This window comes from Meleagris gallopavo, chromosome 18 (assembly GCF_905368555.1).
Source record: "Meleagris gallopavo chromosome 18, MGAL_WU_HG_1.1, whole genome shotgun sequence".
Taxonomy (NCBI): Eukaryota; Metazoa; Chordata; class Aves; order Galliformes; family Phasianidae; genus Meleagris; species Meleagris gallopavo.
Window position 1 is genome coordinate 383,723 of NC_139421.1, and position 13,717 is coordinate 397,439.

General features: G+C 58.2%; 2 long non-coding RNA genes across 2 annotated transcripts; one reads left to right on the top strand and one right to left on the bottom strand.

Annotated features, from left to right (window-relative positions):
• Positions 1-1,223: 1,223 nt before the first annotated feature.
• On the top strand, positions 1,224-8,856 carry LOC146543151 (uncharacterized). Its single transcript, XR_014887172.1, has 4 exons — positions 1,224-2,953; positions 3,117-3,168; positions 5,032-5,144; positions 7,326-8,856. It is a non-coding gene; the product is annotated as an uncharacterized LOC146543151 (long non-coding RNA).
• Positions 8,857-9,726: 870 nt separating this feature from the next.
• LOC146543152 (uncharacterized) lies at positions 9,727-13,328 on the bottom strand. Its single transcript, XR_014887174.1, has 3 exons — positions 13,174-13,328; positions 11,667-11,716; positions 9,727-9,903 (listed from the first exon to the last, which is right to left on the bottom strand). It is a non-coding gene; the product is annotated as an uncharacterized LOC146543152 (long non-coding RNA).
• Between the last annotated feature and the right edge of the window lie 389 nt (positions 13,329-13,717).

Consider the following 13,717-nt stretch of genomic DNA (forward strand, 5'->3'; position numbering starts at 1 on the left):
TTTCTCCTTTTTTTTCTCCTTTTTTTCTCCTTTTTTTCTCCTTTTTTATCTCTTTTTTCTCCTTTTTTCTTTTTTTCTCTCTTTTTTCTCCTTTCCTCTTTTTCTCCATTTTTCTCCTTTCCTTTTTTCCTCTTTTTCTCCTTTATTCTCCCTCTCCCCCCCTTTTCCCCTTTTTTATTTTCTTTCCTCATTCTTTTTCCTGTTTTTTTCTCTTTTTTTCCTGTTTTTTTTTCTCTTTTTTTCCTGCTTTTCTTCTGTTTTTTTCCTCTTTTTCTCCTTCCTTTTTTTTTCTCCTTTTTTTCTCCTTGTTTCTGTTTTCTTTTTCTTTTTTTCTTCCTTTCTTCTTCCTTTTCCCTTCCTTTTTCCCTTCCCTCTTTCCTCCCCTTTTCCCCCCTTCTCCCCCCCTTTCTTCTTTATTTTCTTCTTTTTTCCCCTTGGGAAAATGTGGACGGGAAGAGGAAGGGGGGAAGGGGGAGGATGGGATGAAGATGAGGATGAGGAGGGGGAGAGGAAGGTGAGGGGGAGGGGAGGAAGAGGAGAGTGGGAGGAAGACGAGGATGAGGAGGGGGAGGATGGGGGAGGAAGAGGAGGATGAGGAAGGGATGAAGACGAGGATGAGGAGGGGAGGAGATGAAGATGAAGATGAGGATGAGGAGGGGAGGAGATGAAGATGAGGATGAGGATGAGGAGGGGAGGAGATGAAGAAGGGTGAGGATGGAGGAGGAGGAAGGATGATGAGAGATGAGATGAGGATGGGGAGGGGAGGAGATGAAGATGAGGATGAGGATGAGGAGAGAGGTGAGGAGATGAAGATGAGGATGAGGAGAGGATGAGAGGGGAGGAGATGAAGATGAGGATGAGGAGGGTAGGGGAGAGAAGATGAAGATGAAGATGAGGATGAGGAGGAGGGATGAGAGATAATGGGAGGAGATGAAGATGAAGATAGGAGGAGGGGAGGAGATGAAGATGAGGATGAGGATGGGGAGGAGGGAGGAGATGAAGATGAAGATGAGGATGAGGGGGAGGGAGGAGATGAAGATGAGGATGATGAGGAGGGGAGGAGATGAAGATGAAGATGAGGATGAGGAGGGGAGGAGATGAAGATGAGGATGAGGAGGGAGGGGAGGAGATGAAGATGAGGATGAGGATGAGGGAGGGGAGGAGATGAAGATGAAGATGAGGAAGGGGAGGGGAGGAGATGAAGATGAGGATGAGGAGGGGAGGCTGGGGGGAGGAAGAGGAGGAGGACGAGGAGGGGATGAAGGCGGCACTTCCGGGGTCACCGCCGGCGCCTCCATTGCGGGGCTGCGCCGGAACCGACGGGAACCGCCGGAACGAAAACAGCGGAACCGGGACCAAGACCAGCCGGACCGGGACCGGGGCGGCAGAACCGGGACCAGTAACAGCCGGACCGGGGCTGGAACGGCCGAACCGGGACCGGGAGCGGCAGAACCGGGGCTGGAACGGTCAAACCGAGACCGGGAACGGCAGAACCGGGACCAGTAACAGCCGGACCAGAACCGGGAACGGCAGAACCGATTGACGGCAACAGCCGAACCGGGACCGGGACCGGGAGCGGCCGAACCGGGGCTGACAACAGCCGGAGCGGGGCTGGAAACGACAGAACCGGTACCGGTAACAGCCGGACCGGGACCGGGAGCGACCGAACCTACTGACAGCAACACCGGGACGGGATCGAAACACCGGACTGGGCTGACAGCAACACCCGGACTGGAGCGGGAGGAACAGCTGGGCTGGGAATAAAACCCGGACTGGAGCTGACGGTAAGACCTGGATTGGGAATAAAACCCGGACTGGAGCAAAAACCCGGATTGGGAGCAACACCTGGAGTGGGGCTGGCGGTAAGACCTGGACTGGAGTTGGGAGAGACAGCTGGATTGGGAATAAAACCCGGACTGGGACTGAAACTCTTGGACTGGGGCTGACTGGAGGACTTGGGCTGGAGTTGGAAGCAAAACCCGGACTGGGACTGAAACACCAGGACTGGAGCTGACTGTGAGCCCTGGACTGGGTTGGGAGCAAAACCCGGATTGGGAACAACGAGCGGACTGGGGCTGACAGTAAGACCTGGACTGGGAATAAAACCCGGATTGGGAGTAAAAACCTGGACTGGGGCTGACGGTAAGACCTGGACTGGAGCTGGGATAAAACCTGGACTGGGAGCATCAGCTGGATTGGGACTGACAGTAACACCTGCACTGGAATTGGGAGCAACAGCCGGACTGGGATAAAACCCGGACTGGAGTTAAACCTGGACTTGGAGCAACGCCTGGAATGGGGCTGGTGGTAAGACCTGGACGGGGTTGGGAGCAAAACCTGGACTGGGAGCAACAGCCGGACTGGGAATAAAACCCCGAGTGGGATAAAACCCGGGCTGGAGTAAAAGCCGGATTGGGAATAAAACGCTGACTGGGATAAAACCTGGACTGGAGTAAAACCCGGATTGGGATAAAATCCAGATTGGGATAAAACCCGGATTGGGAGCAACGCCTGGACTGGGACCGCCAACACTGGGACCAGCAGTGCCACCAGAACCGGAACCAACACCGGGACAGACAGCGACACTGAGATCAGTAACAGAACCAGGACTGACACCGGGACCAGAACCGACACTGGGAGCAACAGCGGGACCAGAACCGACACCAGAACCGAAACCAGGACCAGAACTGACAGTGGGACCGGGACCAACACCTGGATCGACACTGGGATCAATAACAGAACCAGGGCTGACACCGGGACCAGAACTGACACCAGAACCAGGACCAACACCAGAACCAACAACACCGGGACCAGAACCAACAATTGGACCAGAACTGACACCAGAACCAACAACACCGGGACCAGAACTGACACCAGAACCAGGACCAACACCAGAACCAACAACACCGGGACCAGAACGGTGCCAGCAGCGCTGTGGGGCAGCAGCCCCCAGGTACCAGGATTTGAGGGGAGGGGGAGAGATGGAAATGTGGGGGGAAGAATCACCCCCCCAAAATCCCCCCCAAATCCCCCCTCCCAACATCGTAGCCCCAAATCGTCCCCAAACGACCCCCAGATTGGGGTCTCCTGACCCCCCTCCCCAAAATCTCTCGCAGGCGCTGTGTGGCCGCACCATGCAGGAGAGCTACGAGGCGCTGATGCTGATGGGTGAGCGGGGCCGACCCCATGGGGGACCCCAAACGTCCCCCAAAATGGGACCCCAAAAAGGTCCCCCATCGCTGTCCCCATCGTTGTCCCCCATCGTTGTCTCCAATGTCCCCCATAACGGGACCCCAAAATGTTCCCCCATCGTTGTCCCCATCGTTGTCCCCCAACGTCCCCCATAATGGGACCCCAAAAAGGTCCCCCTCGCTGTCCCCATCATCGTCCCTAAAGTCCTCATCGTTGTCCCCCATCGTTGTCCCCAACGTCCCCCAAAACGGGACCCCAAAATGTTCCCCCATCGTTGTTCCCCAACGTCCCCCATAATGGGACCCCAAAAAGGTCCCCCCAAATGTTTCCCCCATTATCGTCCCCATCGTTGTCCCCAATATCTCCCAAAATGGTTCCCCATTATTGTCCCCAATGTCTCCATCGTTGTCCCCATCGTTGTCCCCAATGCCCCCCAAAACGGGACCCCAAAAAGGCCCCCCATCATTGTCCCCATCATTGTCCCCGAATGTCCCCCATCGTTGTCCTCGTCTTTGTGCTCTGTGTCCCCCATCTCTGTCCCCATGGGAAGTGGCCCTAAACTGGGGGAAATGGCCCCAAAACTGGGGGAAATGACCCTAAGTGGAGGAGAAGTGACCCCAAATTGGGAGGAAGTGGCCCTAATTTGGGAGGAAGTGGCCCCAAAACTGGGGGAAATGACCCCAAAACTGGGGGAAATGGCCCCAAAACTGGGGAAATGACCCCAAAACTGGAGGAAATGACCCCAAAATTGGGGGAAATGGCCCCAAAACTGGGGGAAATGGCCCAAAATGGAGGGGAAGTGACCCCAAATTGGGAGGAAGTGGCCCTAATTTGCAGGGAAGTGGCCCCAAAATTGGGGGAAATGGCCCCAAAACTGGGGGAAATGACTCCAAAACTGGGGGAAATGGCCCCAAAACTGGGGGAAATGACCCCAAAACTGGGGGAAATGACCCTAAATGGAGAGGAAGTGACCCCAAATTGGGAGGAAGTGGCCCTAATTTGCAGGGAAGTGGCCCCAAACTTGGGGAAATTGCCCCAAAACTGGGGGAAATGACCCCAAAACTGGGGAAATGACCCTAAATGGAGGGGAGTGACCCCAAATTGGGAGGAAGTGGCCCTAATTTGCAGGGAAGTGGCCCTAAAATTGGGGGAAATGGCCCCAAAACTGGGGGAAATGACCCCAAAACTGGAGGAAATGGCCCCAAAACTGGGGGAAATGACCCCAAAACTGGAGGAAATGACCCCAAAACTGGGGAAATGACCCTAAATGGAGGGGAAGTGACCCCAAATTGGGAGGAAGTGGCCCTAATTTGCAGGGAAGTGGCCCCAAACTGGGGGGAAATGGCCCCAAAACTGGGGGAAATGACTCCAAAACTGGAGGAAATGGCCCCAAAATTGGGGAAATGACCCCAAAACTGGGGGAAATGACCCTAAATGGAGAGGAAGTGACCCCAAATTGGGAGGAAGTGGCCCTAATTTGCAGGGAAGTGGCCCCAAAACTGGGGGAAATGGCCCCAAAGTTGGGGGAAATGACCCCAAAACTGGAGGAAATGACCCCAAAACTGGGGGAAATGACCCTAAATGGAGGGGAAGTGACCCCAAATTGGGAGGAAGTGGCCCTAATTTGCAGGGAAGTGGCCCCAAACTGGGGGGAAATGGCCCCAAAGTTGGGGGAAATGGCCCTAAATGCAGGGGAAGTGACGCCAAACTGATGGGAAATGGCCCCAAACTGGGGGGAAATGGCCCCAAAATTGGAGGAAGTGACCCTAAATGGAGGGGAAGTGACCCCAGAATTGGGGGAAATGGCCCCAAACTGAGGTTCCCCCCCCCCGCCCCCAGATTTCCCCGTCCCCAAACCCGTGGTGGTCGCACGGCTGGAGGTGGAGGAGGAGCTGGGGGACCCGAGCCCAGCGAGTGCAAAGAGTGGGAGACCCTCAGGGTGGCCCCCACTTGTGAGGGGACAGCGGGACAGTGGGGACATGGGGGCAACGGGGACTTGGGGGCAGCGGAGGCAATGGGGGGCAGTGGGGACAATGAGGGTTATTGGGGACAATGGGGGACAATGGGGACAGTGGGGACATGGGGGGCAACGGGGGACTTGGGGGGCAGCGGAGGCAATGGGGGGCAGTGGGGGCAATGGGGGCATTAGGGACATTGGGGACAATGGGGGCAGTGGGGACATTGGGGGGGCAGTGGGGGCAATGGGACACGGGGCAATGGGGGACAATGGGGGACAATGGGGAATTGGGGGGCAGTGGGAGCAATGGGGGGCAGTGGGGGCATTAGGGGTCATTGGGGACAATGGGGGGCAATGGGGGACAATGGGGGACAATGGGGGCAATGGGGGACAGTGGGGGCAATGGGGAGCAATGGGGGCAATGGGGGGCAATGGGGGACAATGGGGGCAATGGGGGGCAATGGGGGCATGGGGATCAATTGGGGACAATGGGGGACAATGGGGACAATGGGGGCAGTGGGGGCAATGGGGGGCAGTGGGAACAATGGGGGCAGTGGGGGACAATGGGGACAATGGGGATTGGGGGCAAGTGGGGGACATTGGGGACAATGGGGACATTGGGGAGAATGGGGGCAAGGGGGCAATTGGGGGACAATGGGGGACAATGGGGGCAATGGGGGATAATGGGGATAATGGGGGGCAATGGGGGATAATGGGGGATAATGGGGGCAATGGGGGCATTGGGGGACAATGGGGGATAATGGGGGCAATGGGGGACAATGGGGACAATGGGGGCAATGGGGGCATTGGGGGATAATGGGGGATAATGGGGGATAATGGGGGCAATGGGGGAAATGGGGGACAATGGGGGCAATGGGGGACAATGGGGGATAATGGGGGATAATGGGGGCAATGGGGGATAATGGGGGAAATGGGAATGGGGGCAATGGGGGATAATGGGGGATAATGGGGGATAATGGGGGGCAATGGGGGACAATGGGGACATTGGGGGACATTGGGGGACAATGGGGCCAAAGGGGCCAATGGGGGGCAGTGGGGGGATTTGGGGGCACTGGGGGGCAATGGAGCGGGTGGGACCCCCTGCCCTCCCCGACCCCAATTTCTGCAACCCCCCCCAAATGACCCCAAATCCCTCCAGATTCCCCCATTTCCCCTCCAGCCCCCCCCAACCCCCCCCCCCGACCTCCCTCAACCCCACCCCAAATCCCTCCTAAACCCCCCCATGTCCCCCCGCCCCCCAAACCCCCCCAATAACCCCCCCCCAAATCTCCCCTCCAATACCCTTCATATCCCCCCATGTCCTCCCATAACCCCCCCAAATTCCCCCTCAACCCCAAATCTCCCCAACCCCCCCATATCCCCCCATATCCCCACTTGGCCCCTTCAAGCCCCCCCAAAATCCCCCCCCAGAACCCCCCTATAGCCCCCCAAAATCCCCCATATCCCCCCAAGTCTCCCGATAATCCCCCTTAATAACCCCAAATTCCCCCCAGTCCCCCCCCTCATCTCCCCATATCCCCCCCAAATCCCCTCCCACCCCCCCAGGTCCCCCCCAGATCCCCCATAAATAACCCCAAACCCCCCCAACACCCCCTTTTATCCCCTCATAACCCCCCCCCCCCCCATAACCCCCCAAAATCTCCTCCTTTCCCCCCACAGACGACACCAGCGATGCCGATGATGCTGGACCCCCCCCCCCCCCCCCGGGTCCCCCCGCCCCAAATCCCCCCATATCTCCCCCCCAAATCCCCCCATATCCCCACGTGTCCACCCCAGATCCCCTCCAATACCCCCAGATCCCCCAAAATCCCCCTCAAATCCCCCCAGTACCCCCCCATAGCCCCCCATGTCCCCCCCAAATCCCCCTCCAATACCCCCCATACCCTCTCATACCCCTCCCAGTACCTCCAACCCCCCCCATAACCCCCCATATCCCCCCCCAAATCCCCTCCAACCCCCCAGATCCCCCCCAAATCCCCCCGATCCCCCTCCATATCTCCCTCATATCCTCCCATATCCCCCCAAATCCCCTCCAACCCCCCAAATCCCCCCCCAAATCCCCCCGATCCCCCCCTTATCCCCTCCAATGCCCCCCCAAACCCCCCCCCATAACCCCCCCCCCCCAACATCTCCTCATTTCCCCCCCCCCCCGCAGACGACGCCAGCGACGCCGACGACGCCGACCCCCAACCCCCGGATCTCCACCACCCCCCCGCCTCCGCCCCGACCCCCCCCCCCACCCCAATAACCCCGACCCCCCCCCCCCCCCAAACCCCACCAGTGCCAGCAGTGCGGCAAAGCTTTCACCCGCAGCTCCAACCTCAACGCCCACCAACGCAACCATCAACACGAAACCCCCCGGCAACCAACCAACCCCAAAACCAAAAGGTCCTCCAACAGCGATACGGGAACCCCGCGACCCCACAGAACCGCCAATAGGGTCGCACCACGACCCTACAACTGTCCCGAGTGTGGGAAGGGCTTCAGTTACAGCTCAGCCTTCCTCAAACATCGCCGAGCTCACGGCGACGGCCAGCAGCCCAGCGCTCACTGCTGTGCCACGTGTGGGAAGGGATTCGCTGGGGGGGCGGCGCTGAGGAGGCATCAGAGGGTGCATATGGGGTAGGGGAGGGGGATCAGGGGCTTTTGGGGCCGAGAAAATGGAGGTTTGGGGTCAATTTTGGGGTGAAATGTGGAGTTTTTTGCGATGGCGGCGGTCAACGGCGGAGTGGTTGAGGTTGGGGGTTTTGGTGCTGGATTTTTGGGGTCTGGTTGGGGTCTGGTTGGGGTTTATGGCATCAAATATTGGGTTCACCACCATGATGGAGTGCGAAGGGATCAAAAAGTCCCGTTCTGACCCCAAAAAGATCCCATTTTTGGTCAATTTTGGGGTGAAATGTGGAGTTTTTTGCGATGGCGGCGGTCAACGGCGGAGTGGTTGAGGTTGGGGTTTTGGTGCTGGACTTTTGGGTCTGGTTGGGGTCTGGTTGGGGTTTATGGCATCAAATATTGGGTTCAGCACCATGATGGAGTCCGAAGGGATCAAAAAGTCCCGTTCTGACCCCCAAAAGATCCCATTTTTGGTCAATTTTGGGGTGAAATGTGGAGTTTTTTGCGATGGCGGCGGTCAACGGCGGAGTGGTTGAGGTTGGGGGTTTTGGTGCTGGACTTTTGGGGTCTGGTTGGGGTCTGGTTGGGGTTTATGGCATCAAATATTGGGTTCAGCACCATGATGGAGTGTGAAGGGATCAAAAAGTCCCGTTCTGACCCCAAAAAGATCCCATTTTTGGTCAATTTTGGGGTGAAATGTGGAGTTTTTTGCGATGGCGGCGGTCAATGGCGGAGTGGTTGAGGTTGGGGGTTTTGGTGCTGGACTTTTGGGGTCTGGTTGGGGTCTGGTTGGGGTTTATGGCATCAAATATTGGGTTCACCACCATGATGGAGTCCGAAGGGATCAAAAAGTCCCGTTCTGACCCCAAAAAGATCCCATTTTTGGTCAATTTTGGGGTGAAATGTGGAGTTTTTTGCGATGGCGGCGGTCAACGGCGGAGTGGTTGAGGTTGGGGGTTTTGGTGCTGGACTTTTGGGGTCTGGTTGGGGTCACAGTGGACGTCTGGCACCAAATAACATCCGAAATGACCAAAATTGCCCGTTCCGACCCCAAAATAAACCATATTTGGTCGGTTTGAGGGTGAAACGTTGAGTTTTTGGGATGGCGGTGGGACAGAGGGGTCTCTATGGGGTTTCTGTGGGGCTGGGGGGGTCTCTATGGAGTGTCTATGAGGCTGGGGGTTTCTATGGGTCTCTATGGGGTCTCTATGGGGTCCCAATGGATCCCTATGGGTCCCTATGGGTCTCTTTTGGATTCTGTGGGTCTCTACGTGATCTCTATGAGGTCCCTATGCGTCCCTATGGGTTCCTGTGGGTCCCTATGGGGTTTCCATGGATCCCTATGGGTTCCTATGGGTCTCTATGAGTCCCTATTGTTCCCCATGGGTCCCTATGGATTCCTATGCGTTCCTATGGGTTCCTATGGGGTCTCTATGGGTCCCTATTGGTCTCTATGGGTCCCTATGAGTTCCTATGGGTCCCTATGGGTCTCTATGGGTCCCTATTGTTCCCTATGGGTCCCTATTGGTCTCTATGGGTCCCTATTGGTCTCTATGGGTCCCTATGGGTTCCTCTGGGTTCCTATGGGTCCCTATGGGGTCTCTATGGGTCCCTATTGGTCTCTATGGGTCCCTATGAGTTCCTATGGGTCCCTATGGGTCTCTATGGGTCCCTATGGGTCCCTATGGGTTCCTATGGGTTTCTATGGGTCCCTATGAGTTCCTATGGGTCCCTATGGGTCCCTCTATGGGTTCCTACTGTTCCCTATGGGTCCCTATGGGTCCCTATGGGTTCCTATGGGTCCCTATGGGGTCTCTGTGGGTCCCTAAGAGTTCCTATGGGTCCCTATGGGTCCCTACGGTTCCCTTTGGCAGGCAGCACATCGAGGAGCTCTGGGGCTGCGGTCTCCATCTTTATTGCCCCCCCCCTCCCACCCCACACCCCAACCCCCCCCGGCCCGCAGATCCCTATGGCAGGAAGCCCAGCTCCTCGTCCTTCAGCACCTCCCGCAGCCACGGCAGCACCTCGACGAGGCTGATGTGAAAATCTCGGGCGTGGGGGGGGGAGAGGCCCCGCCCCCCCCCCTTGCAAACGTCCTCCACTCCCCAGCTGATCACCCCGACCTGCGGGAGGCGCCACCGGGGGGGGCGGGGCGTCACGATGGGGCGTTGTGACGTCACAATGGGGGGCGGGGAGGCGTCAGAAGGGGGCGGGGCGTCACGATGGGGGCGTTGTGACGTCACAATGGGGGGCGGGGAGGCGTCAGAAGGGCGGGGCTTCACGATGGGGGCGTTGTGACGTCACAATGGGGGGCGGGGAGGCGTCAGAAGGGGGCGGGGCTTCACAGTGGGGCTTTGTGACGTCACAATGGGGGGCGGGGAGGCGTCAAAAGGGGGCGGGGCGTCACGATGGGGGTGTTGTGACGTCACAATGGGGGGCGGGGAGGCGTCAGAAGGGGGCGGGGCGTCACGATGGGGGCGTTGTGACGTCACAATGGGGGGCGGGGAGGTGTCAGAAGGGGCGGGGCTTCACAGTGGGTCTTTGTGACGTCACAATGGGGGGCGGGGAGGCGTCAGAAGGGGGCGGGGCTTCACAGTAGGGCGTTGTGACGGCACAATGGGGGGCGGGGAGGTGTCAGAAGGGGGCGGGGCGTCACGATGGGGGCGTTGTGACGTCACAATGGGGGGCGGGGAGGCGTCAGAAGGGGCGGGGCTTCACGATGGGGGCGTTTGTGACGTCACAATGGGGGGCGGGGAGGCGTCAGAAGGGGGCGGGGCTTCACAGTGGGGCTTTGTGACGTCACAATGGGGGGCGGGGAGGCGTCAAAAGGGGGCGGGGCGTCACGATGGGGGTGTTGTGACGTCACAATGGGGGGCGGGGAGGCGTCAGAAGGGGCGGGGCGTCACGATGGGGGCGTTGTGACGTCACAATGGGGGGCGGGGAGGTGTCAGAAGGGGCGGGGCTTCACAGTGGGTCTTTGTGACGTCACAATGGGGGGCGGGGAGGCGTCAGAAGGGGGCGGGGCTTCACAGTAGGGCGTTGTGACGGCACAATGGGGGGCGGGGAGGTGTCAGAAGGGGGCGGGGCGTCACGATGGGGGCGTTGTGACGTCACAATGGGGGGCGGGGAGGTGTCAGAAGGGGGCGGGGTGTCACGATGGGGGCGTTGTGACGTCACAATGGGGGGCGGGGAGGCGTCAGAAGGGGGCGGGGCGTCACGATGGGGGCAGTGTGACGTCACAATGGGGGGCGGGGAGGCGTCAGAAGGGGGCGGGGCTTCACAGTGGGGCTTTGTGACGTCACAATGGGGGGCGGGGAGGCGTCAGAAGGGGCGGGGCTTCACGATGGGGGCGTTGTGACGTCACAATGGGGGGCGGGGCGATGTCACAATGGCGGTGTTGTGACGTCACAGTGTGGGGGGGTGGTGACGTCATGGTGACGTCATAGCCGGGCTGTGACGTCACAGGGGATCGTGACATCAGCATGGGGGGGGGGGGAGGGGTGACATCATACGTGGGGCCCAGTGCTCCCAGTACCCCCACACACCCCTCCCAGTGCTCCCAGTGCCTCCCAGTCCCTCCCAGTACCGTCCCAGTACATCCCAGTGCCCCGCATCCCCTCCCAGTGCTCCCAGTACTCCCAGTACACACCGAGGCCCCTCCCAGTCCCCCCCCCCCAGATGCCCCCAGTCCCTCCCAGTCCATCCCAGTCCCCTCCCAGTCCCTCCCATTACACCCTCATACCCTCCCAGTACACACCCAATCCCTCCCAGTTCCCTCCCAGTACACCCCCCAGTCCTTCTCAGTGCTCCCAGTACACCCCTATGTCTTCCCAGTCCCTCCCAGTCCTTCCCAGTACATCCCCAGTCCCTCCCAGTATCCCCAGACCTGGAAGTAGCGTTTCCCTCTGGTGACGATGACGGGACCGCCGGAGTCACCTGTGGGGGGAACTGGGATGAACTGGGAGGGACTGGGATGAACTGGGGGGAACTGGGAGGGACTGGGGGGCACTGGGATGAACTGGGATGGACTGGGGGTTACTGGTTGTTACTGGGATGGCACTGGGAGTTACCGGGATGGCACTGGGATGGCACTGGGGGTTACTGGGATGGTACTGGATGTTACTGGTTGTTACTGGGATGGCACTGGGATGGCACTGGATGTTACTGGTTGTTACTGGGGTGCACTGGGGGTTACTGGGATGGTACTGGATGTTACCGGTTGTTACTGGGATGGCACTGGATGTTACTGAGATGGTACTGGGGTGTACTGGGATGCACTGGGATGTACTGGTTTCCACTGGCCTGCACAGGTCTGCAGTGGTTTCTACTGGTCTCTACTGGTTGGTAGTGGTCTGTCATGGTCTGTACTGGTGTGTAGTACTGGTGTGTACTGGTGTGTAGTGGTGTGTAGTGGTGTATACTGGTGTATACTGGTGTGTACTGGTGTGTAGTGGTGTGTACTGGTGTGTAGTGGTGTATACTGGTGTGTACTGGTGTGTAGTGGTGTGTAGTGGTGTGTACTGGTGTGTACTGGTGTGTAGTGGTGTGTAGTGGTGTGTACTGGTCTGTACTGGTGTGTACTGGTGTGTACTGGTGTGTACTGGTGTGTACTGGTGTGTACTGGTGTGTACTGGTGTGTACTGGTGTGTAGTGGTGTGTAGTGGTGTGTAGTGGTGTGTACTGGTCTGTACTGGTGTGTAGTGGTGTGTACTGGTGTGTAGTGGTGTGTAGTGGTGTATACTGGTGTGTACTGGTGTGTAGTGGTGTGTAGTGGTGTGTAGTGGTGTGTAGTGGTGTATACTGGTGTATACTGGTGTGTACTGGTGTGTCATGGTGTGTACTGGTATGTACTGGTGTGTACTGGTATGTATTGGTGTGTAGTGTGTTACTGGGGTGTACTGGTGTGTACTGTGTGTAACTGGTGTGTACTGGTGTTACTGGTGTTACTGGTGTGTACTGGTGTGTACTGGTGTGTACTGGTGTGTATTGGTGTGTAGTGGTGTGTACTGGTGTATACTGGTGTATACTGGGTGTGTACTGGTGTGTACTGGTGTGTACTGGTGTGTACTGGTGTGTACTGGTGATACTGGTGATACTGGTGTGTAGTGGTGTACTGGTGTATACTGGTGTGTACTGGTGTGTAGTGGTGTGTACTGGTGTGTACTGGTGTGTAGTGGTGTATACTGGTGTATACTGGTGTGTACTGGTGTATACTGGTGTATACTGGTGTGTAGTGGTGTATACTGGTGTATACTGGTGTGTACTGGTGTGTAGTGGTGTGTTATGGTGTGTACTGGTGTGTACTGGTGTATACTGGTGTATACTGGTGTGTAGTGGTGTATACTGGTGTGTACTGGTGTATACTGGTGTACTGGTCTGTACTGGTGCCGTACCCCTGCAGGCGTTGGGGTCGACGCTGGGCTCGGTGCCCCCGGAGCAGAGGAAGCGCGGGGTGATGACGTCACTCAATGACGTCACGTTGCTGTAGGGCCGGGCGCGGAGGGCGTCGCGTTCGCAGGGGGGCGCTGGGGGGTCAGAGGTCACGGGGTCAGGAAGGGGTCACGGGGTCAGTAAAGGGTCAGAGGTCGGGGTCAGGAAGGGGTCAGGGTCACGGGGTCGGAGATCGTGGGGTCAGAGGTCACAGGATCAGGGGGTCAGAGGGTCAGGAAGAGGTCATGGGGTCAAGAAGGGGTCACGGGGTCAGAGGACATAGGGTCAGAGGTCACAGGGTCAGGGGTCGGTAAGGGGTCAGGGGTCAGGAAGGGGTCATGGTAAGGGGTCATGGGGTCAGTATGGGGTCACGGGGTCAGCGTGGGGTTACGGGTGACAGGGTCGCTACGGGGTCACGGGGCGCTGGGGTCAGTAAGGGGTCAGAGGGTCAGGGGTCAGGAAGGGGTCAGGGGTCACGGGGTCAGGAAGGGGTCATGGTAAGGGGTC